Source organism: Pinus tabuliformis, chromosome 2_1, assembly GCF_031772625.1.
Source record: "Pinus tabuliformis cultivar Carrire ecotype Pingquan chromosome 2_1, CPIR1, whole genome shotgun sequence".
Classification (NCBI taxonomy): Eukaryota; Viridiplantae; Streptophyta; class Pinopsida; order Pinales; family Pinaceae; genus Pinus; species Pinus tabuliformis.
Genome location: NC_142299.1, coordinates 251,612,562 through 251,619,262, shown reverse-complemented (window position 1 = coordinate 251,619,262; position 6,701 = coordinate 251,612,562). Strand labels below are relative to the sequence as shown.

General features: G+C 35.1%; 1 pseudogene; it reads left to right on the top strand.

Annotated features, from left to right (window-relative positions):
- Positions 1–1,219: 1,219 nt before the first annotated feature.
- LOC149199642 (mitochondrial outer membrane protein porin of 36 kDa pseudogene) lies at positions 1,220–2,050 on the top strand (annotated as a pseudogene).
- Positions 2,051–6,701: the final 4,651 nt, after the last annotated feature.

Here is a 6,701-nt window from a genome sequence, read left to right as displayed (position 1 = left end):
ATTTTTATGATCTAGTTCAATTGGAATCAACTCAATTTAAGCTCATTAGCATGTTCTAAAAAATATTAGAAAATTACTACTATTTTCCACAAGGGACTTCCAAAAATTTACATTTGGGAATAAGAAAACTAATCCAAGTAGCTTAGTGATTAATATGAACCTCCAAAGTTGTTCCAATGATGAAAGCATGCTTTTTATCCTGTAAAATAACTTACTGCAATCATTTAACCCAAACCTACAACAAGAAATCATCAATACTAAATGCAAAAAGAGGAAAAAGAAGAACAAGAGATGCATGTGAATAAAAAGTGAAAAGAAGAAAAGTAAATAATACAAAAGGGATCCGAGGCTCCTGGGATGGCCAATACTAAGGAAAATCAGAGTCCTATGAAGGAGACCAAGATTTAGAATCTAAAAATGGCACCAATATTCATTACTTCCATCAATACAATCCCTTCCTTGCCAAAAATGAAAGTGGAGCTGCAAAACTACAAGTTCTCTCCACAAGAAGACTAAGAAAAACCAACCCCTAGAGGAAAATTCGAATTGGTACTTATACAAGATGATGAGTAACCATTCTCCTTGAAAGGAGGAAGATTTCCCCTCCAAAATCCCTCAAATAATGGATCTAGTTCCCAACACAGGAATCTACATTAAATGACAGGGAACACATTCCTAGATTTTCTCAATTATTGGAGCTGCAGAATTTTTGGAATTATTTTTTGAATATATTGTTGATTTATTATCCAATATTTATCCTCCTATAGTAGGTATCAAGTCCCTAAATTATCTCCTCCTCCAAATATTCTTAATCTGCCCAATATTCTCACAATATTCTACAAAAATAAATAATATTAAGCACAAATATGAAATCATCTCTAAACCTTTCTAATGAACATATTAAATATAAAAAAACATTATTAAGCATATAAGGAGATGTTTAATATAGTCTTCATGTGCCTAATAAAGGTTATATGGGCCTTAAATTGTGTGTAATTTCGAGGACCATCACAAACCATATAAGAACCAGCGACCGTGATAGCTGGACAAAAACATCTCCAAAAAATCAATGTCAACTTTTCAGATTTGAAGAAGAATATTCCTGAAAGCATATGCTCGGGTTTTGGAGGTTTATGTTCTTCATTTTGTATATTCCATTCTCCGTCTGTTGTCTCATTTCAAAAACCTAATGATCTATTTAGTTTGTGGACTTGCAACAATGGTGAAGGGAAGTGGTTTTTTCTCTGACATTGGCAAGAAAATTCGAGATCTACTTTATAAGGATTTCCTCATTGACCAAAATCTTAGTCTAACCACCTACACTCCCATCAAATTGGCGTTTACATCCACTCGTACCAAGAAAGTGGAGATTTTTCTTTGGGATCTATTGACACAGTTGAAGAATAAAAATGTTACAACTAATATTAATGTGGACACAAGATCCAATTTATTTGCAACTGTGACAATAGAAGAGCCCACACCAAGATTATAAGCCATTCTTAGCTTCAATATCCCAGACCAGAAATCTGGCAAGGTTGAGCTTCAATACCTTCACTATTATGTAGGAATTAGTACAAGCATAAGCTTAACAATAGCTCTTATTGTGGAGACTTTTGTAGTCATATGGAATGAAGGTTTTTCTCTTGGGGGCAAGTTCTCTTTTGATACTGCATCAAGAAATTTTATGAAAAACAATGTATTCCTAAACTTTGTGAAACCATATTTCACTTATTCTTTTAATTTAGTGGACAAAGGTGGTACATTGAAGGCATGTTACTTGCACATTGTGAGCCCTCTGACAAAGACTGCAGTTGGAGCTGAGATTTCCCATAACATTTCAAGTAATGAGAATACTTTCACCATGGGTACTCAACATGCTTTCGATCCCTTTAAAACTGTAAAGGCACGCTTGAATAACCATGGAAATATTGTTGCGCTTGTCTAGCATGAATGGAGGCCAAAGTCTTTGATAACTCTTTTCGGGGAAGTAGACAACAAGGCTCTTGATAATAGTGCTGTGATAGGTCTATCTCTGGTTTTGAAACCATGAAAGGAGTCTTGAGGATTACTTCATAATTGTTTTCCATAAACCATGGACTACGGACTTAACTTTTCTTTGTGGTCCATTTAAGACTGCATCCTATTTAGTGCCCACATTTTGTGTTCTAGGCTGGCACTGTAGCGACATTGTTCAGTTCTTGGTATTTTTCACTTATAGATTCCCATAATTATCTTACAAGTTTGAGACCGGTGAGGTTTGAAGATGTCCATTGGAGAATATTATGGAAGGTTAATAGCATATGGTTGCTATGTGCAGTGAAGTCAGAAGTAAAAATTATGATGTTATTTTAACTACCAAAAGAAAGAGAAGGGGAAATTTCCTTATTTTTTGTCTTTCCTATTGTTGAATGTTGTTTTGACATGATTGAAGTTTTATTTTCTTGAAAAAATTGGATTGTATGATGTTATAATTATGTTTCATGCACTAGAATACTCCATTGACTGATCAAGGAGATAGATTTTGAATGATATGGGGTGTTTTCCATGTCTTAAGAAGGGATTCCCCGTGGTTGTCATAAATCATTTCAATATTTTTGTGTGTGGCTATGAATATGTAATCTAAAACCGAGAGGAAGGAGAAGAAAATAAGTGTTACCCGATTGGTGAAACTAGAAAAGGCATTGGTTGGAGCTTGGTTGGATCCACCATGCTTTTGAATTATGAGCATATACACATTAAGTTAGACTATGTGGTTTTCACCATACAATCTTGATTTGAAATAGAATCCTTGCACGCTAAGTTGTGCCCATCAGGAAAGTGGGTGGGTGATATTTCTTCCTAGAGAGTGATTGAATTTCCACATGAGAGATAGGTTCTTTTGACCCAATGCATCGATTTTTGGTACTGGTTTGAAAGTGCATGGAGTTGAACCCTATGCATAGACTAGGTTTATTCTATTTCTTATTTAATTCAACAACATTAATTCTCAACAATTATTTATTAGTATATGACCATCACCTCATGAATTCGCTTTGTGAATTAAACACAATACCATGGTTGAATATCCTAACATAAACTCGGCATCATTTTGATAAATAAACATACTAAATTATAACTACTTGATATAATTAGATGGGTCAGTGACAGAAAATATTGTGATAAATAAGTTGAGAAATAAAGGAAATAAATAAGTTGAGCAATAAGATCACTCACACATGCATACACACATATATACTTCTAGGTCGAAACATACAAAAAATTATTGTTAAGTTCTAAAGCCTAAAACATACTTGCTCATATCCTCCAACTAAATTCTTATTTCACATTAGAGCACATATATATACTTCATAGCTAGGCATATTGTTGATTTTCACAACTAGGCATATTGTTGATAGTTCTTTTAGAGTGAAGTTTGTGCACCTTTAGATCACATTACATATCACATCTTCCTTCATCTACACTCTTCTTTTATATGCTATTGACTTACTACATTTCCTTTGCAACATTTGGTGCAATTTCTAGTAACTATTTGGATAAAAGCAAATCTAACAGGGTCATTTTACACTTATGGGATACATAAGGTGTTATGAAACCAGCTCACAAAAATATAGAAAAGATAGATCAACGCCTTAGAATTCAGCCTCTTCGAGGGGGCAACCTCCTTTACATTACACAAATGAATGATTCTTTGATGATTCAAATGACAAAACCTCCTTTCTATACATAGGAGTCTAAGGAGTCACAATATAACCCAGCCAACCTAACAATAATAGTATAAAGGCACAAAAATAACAATAGAGGGATTCTATGGGGCACAGTAATAACAATATGGGGCAAATAGGGGCACACCAATATTAATAAGGGATACAACTACAATAGTAATGGGGTAATCACTAGTATTATAGGGACCTAACATGCCCCTCTCCTTCAAAAAAGTGTTGCCCTTAATGCTTGAGTAGTTCTGGATGCTTTTTTATAAAATTCTCATCCTCCCATGTGGAATCTTCAGTAGATAAGTTCTTCCACTTGATGAGATACTTCGAAATTGATCCATTTCGTAGCTGTCGAGTTTTTGTTTCTGTGACTGATTTCGGTTCCAATATAATTTTTCCTTCCTCGTCAAGTTCTAGCAATATTGTTTGAACTGGGAGCTTGTCGCCTATAACCTTCTTTAAACATGAAACATGGAAAACTGGGTGCACTTGAGAAGCTACAGGAAGCTCCAATTTATATGCCATAGTACCAATCTTTTGCAACACCTTGTACGGACCATAATACTTTGGTGATAATTTATTATTCTTCTTAGCTTGCTTGAGGGACATTTGTTTTTATGGTTGTAGCCATAGGAATACCCAATCACCTACATCAAAAATTCTTTCACTACGATGTTGATCTGCCTGTTGTTTCATTCTATTCTGCGCCAACATAAGGTTATCCTTTAAGAGTTGGAGGACTTGTTGTTGATGCTCGATGTGATGTTCCACTGCTTGAACCTTAGAATTTTCTCTTAAATATGATGTGATGGATGGTGGCTGATATCCATAAAGTGCCATAAATGGGGTCATTTTTGTTGTTGTATGGAAGGAAGTGTTATTCCACCATTCAGCCAGAGGCAACCATTTGACCCATTGTGTCTATTTATTAGATACAAAGCAACGAAGATATCCTTCCAAACATTTGTTTACTATCTCAGTTTCCCCATTAGATTGAGGATGATAAGATGAGCTATGAGCTAATTGAGTATCGAGACAAGAAAATAATTCTGTCCAAAAATTTCCAGTGAAAATGGGATCTCTGTCACTTACAATAATCTTTGGGTTTCCATGTAGCTTTTGAATTGTTTCCATAAATGCAGTAGAAACTGTACTGGATTTAAATGGATGTGATAATGCACAAAAGTGTGCATACTTGGTAAGTCTGTCAACTACCACCATGATGACACTCTTTCCCTCAGACTTGGGTAAACATGTGATAAAATCCATTGAAACCTCCTCCCAACGTTGGCTTGGAATGGATAAAGGTTGTAATAGACCCAGGGTCTTAATTGTTTCAACTTTATTTTGTTGGCAAACCAAACATTCTGCCACAAACTTTTGAATATCCAAATTAAGGCCATCCCAAAAAAATTCCTTCTTAACCCTGAGGTAAGTTTTTAAAAATCCTGAGTGCCCTCCTAAGGGAGAAGTGTGCAATTCCATAAGAATCTTTTGTTTGAGTTGGGAATTCTTACAGAGGTATAAGCGATCTTTGTACCATAATGAATCATTTTGCTAGCTAAATGTATCAGATGTACTAGAACCTTGTTGTAACTTTCGAATAAGTGCCCACACTTCTTCATCATTCTTCCATTCCTCCCTTGCTTCATTTATCCAATCTGGTTGGATAATAGAAATGGCGCACAACAATGCTTCTACATCCTCATCCTTTCTTGAGAGTGCATCTGCCACCACATTTTGCTTCCCTTTTTTGTAGATGATTTCAAAGTCATAACCCAACATCTTTGTGACCCACTTTTGTTGCTCTTCAAAGGATAATCTTTGTTCTAAAAAGTATTTAAGGCTATCATGATCCGTTTTTACCTTGAAATGTCTTCCCATTAGCGAGGGTCGCGCACTTATTCTCAGCACACTTATGACCTTTAGTGTATTTTCTATCACAACTGTAACAAAGCCCTTTTGCTCTTTTTTCTTCCAATTATTGTGGTGTCAACCTTTAGGTTGTGGAAGACTAGGGGCAACAACACTTCCATCTTTATAGTTGTGAGTGGTATGCTTCCCGATTGCCATAATTTTGTTTTCCATTTTTCTTGCTAACCTGAGTGCCTTCTCTAATGAATCGGGTTCCCAAAGGCGAACATCATATTGGATATTATCCTTTAAAGTCCCTATGAACACATAAATCCTATGCTCCTCTGGAATATTTTTTACCCTTATGTTCAATTTTTGGAACTCCTCAATGTGCTCCATTATTGAACCCTTTTGTTTGAGACTTATCAATTGGCTAAAAAAAGTGTTGCTTTTTGTATCCTCATAATGTGCTGTAAATTCTTCTGTAAAAATTGCCCAAGTGATAATTTGTTTACGAGAGCAAAGCCATTGATACCATACAAACTAATTTGGTTCCAAATATAAATTTTCAATACGTAACTTTTGTGTGTTTTGCACATTATTGAGATCGAAAAATTGCTCCATCTGTAATATCCATGTTTCTGGATCCTTGCCATCAAACTTCCTCATATTGATTTTTGGAATATGGTGGGTCTTCGATCCAACATTAGAGTCTATGAAATCATGATTAACGTTTCTTTTGTTCGCATCATGAGTTTCCTTTACTACCCTTTCACCATTAGTAAGTATTTCTTGTAGAAAATTTGTCAAATCTGTCTTCAAATCTATCTTCAAATTGTCAATCTTAGCTTCCACACCCTTTATCTTAGACTCCATTCCATTTATCTTAGCTTCTGTTAGCTTTTGTGAGAGTGGCATTTGTTGCACTTGGTCTTATAGTTTTGATATATCATGTAGCATTTCTTCCTCTTCTTCATGAGTCATGCTAGAGCTTTCAGGTTGCTTACTAAGTGTTTGCATTTTCTTTCCTCGGGGCATCAGTTACCGATAATAATGCTCTACTATGCCCTTTGAATTCCTTCAAATTAATTTTTCAAACCAAGCTTAAGAAAAAATTTAAAAAAATCTACACAC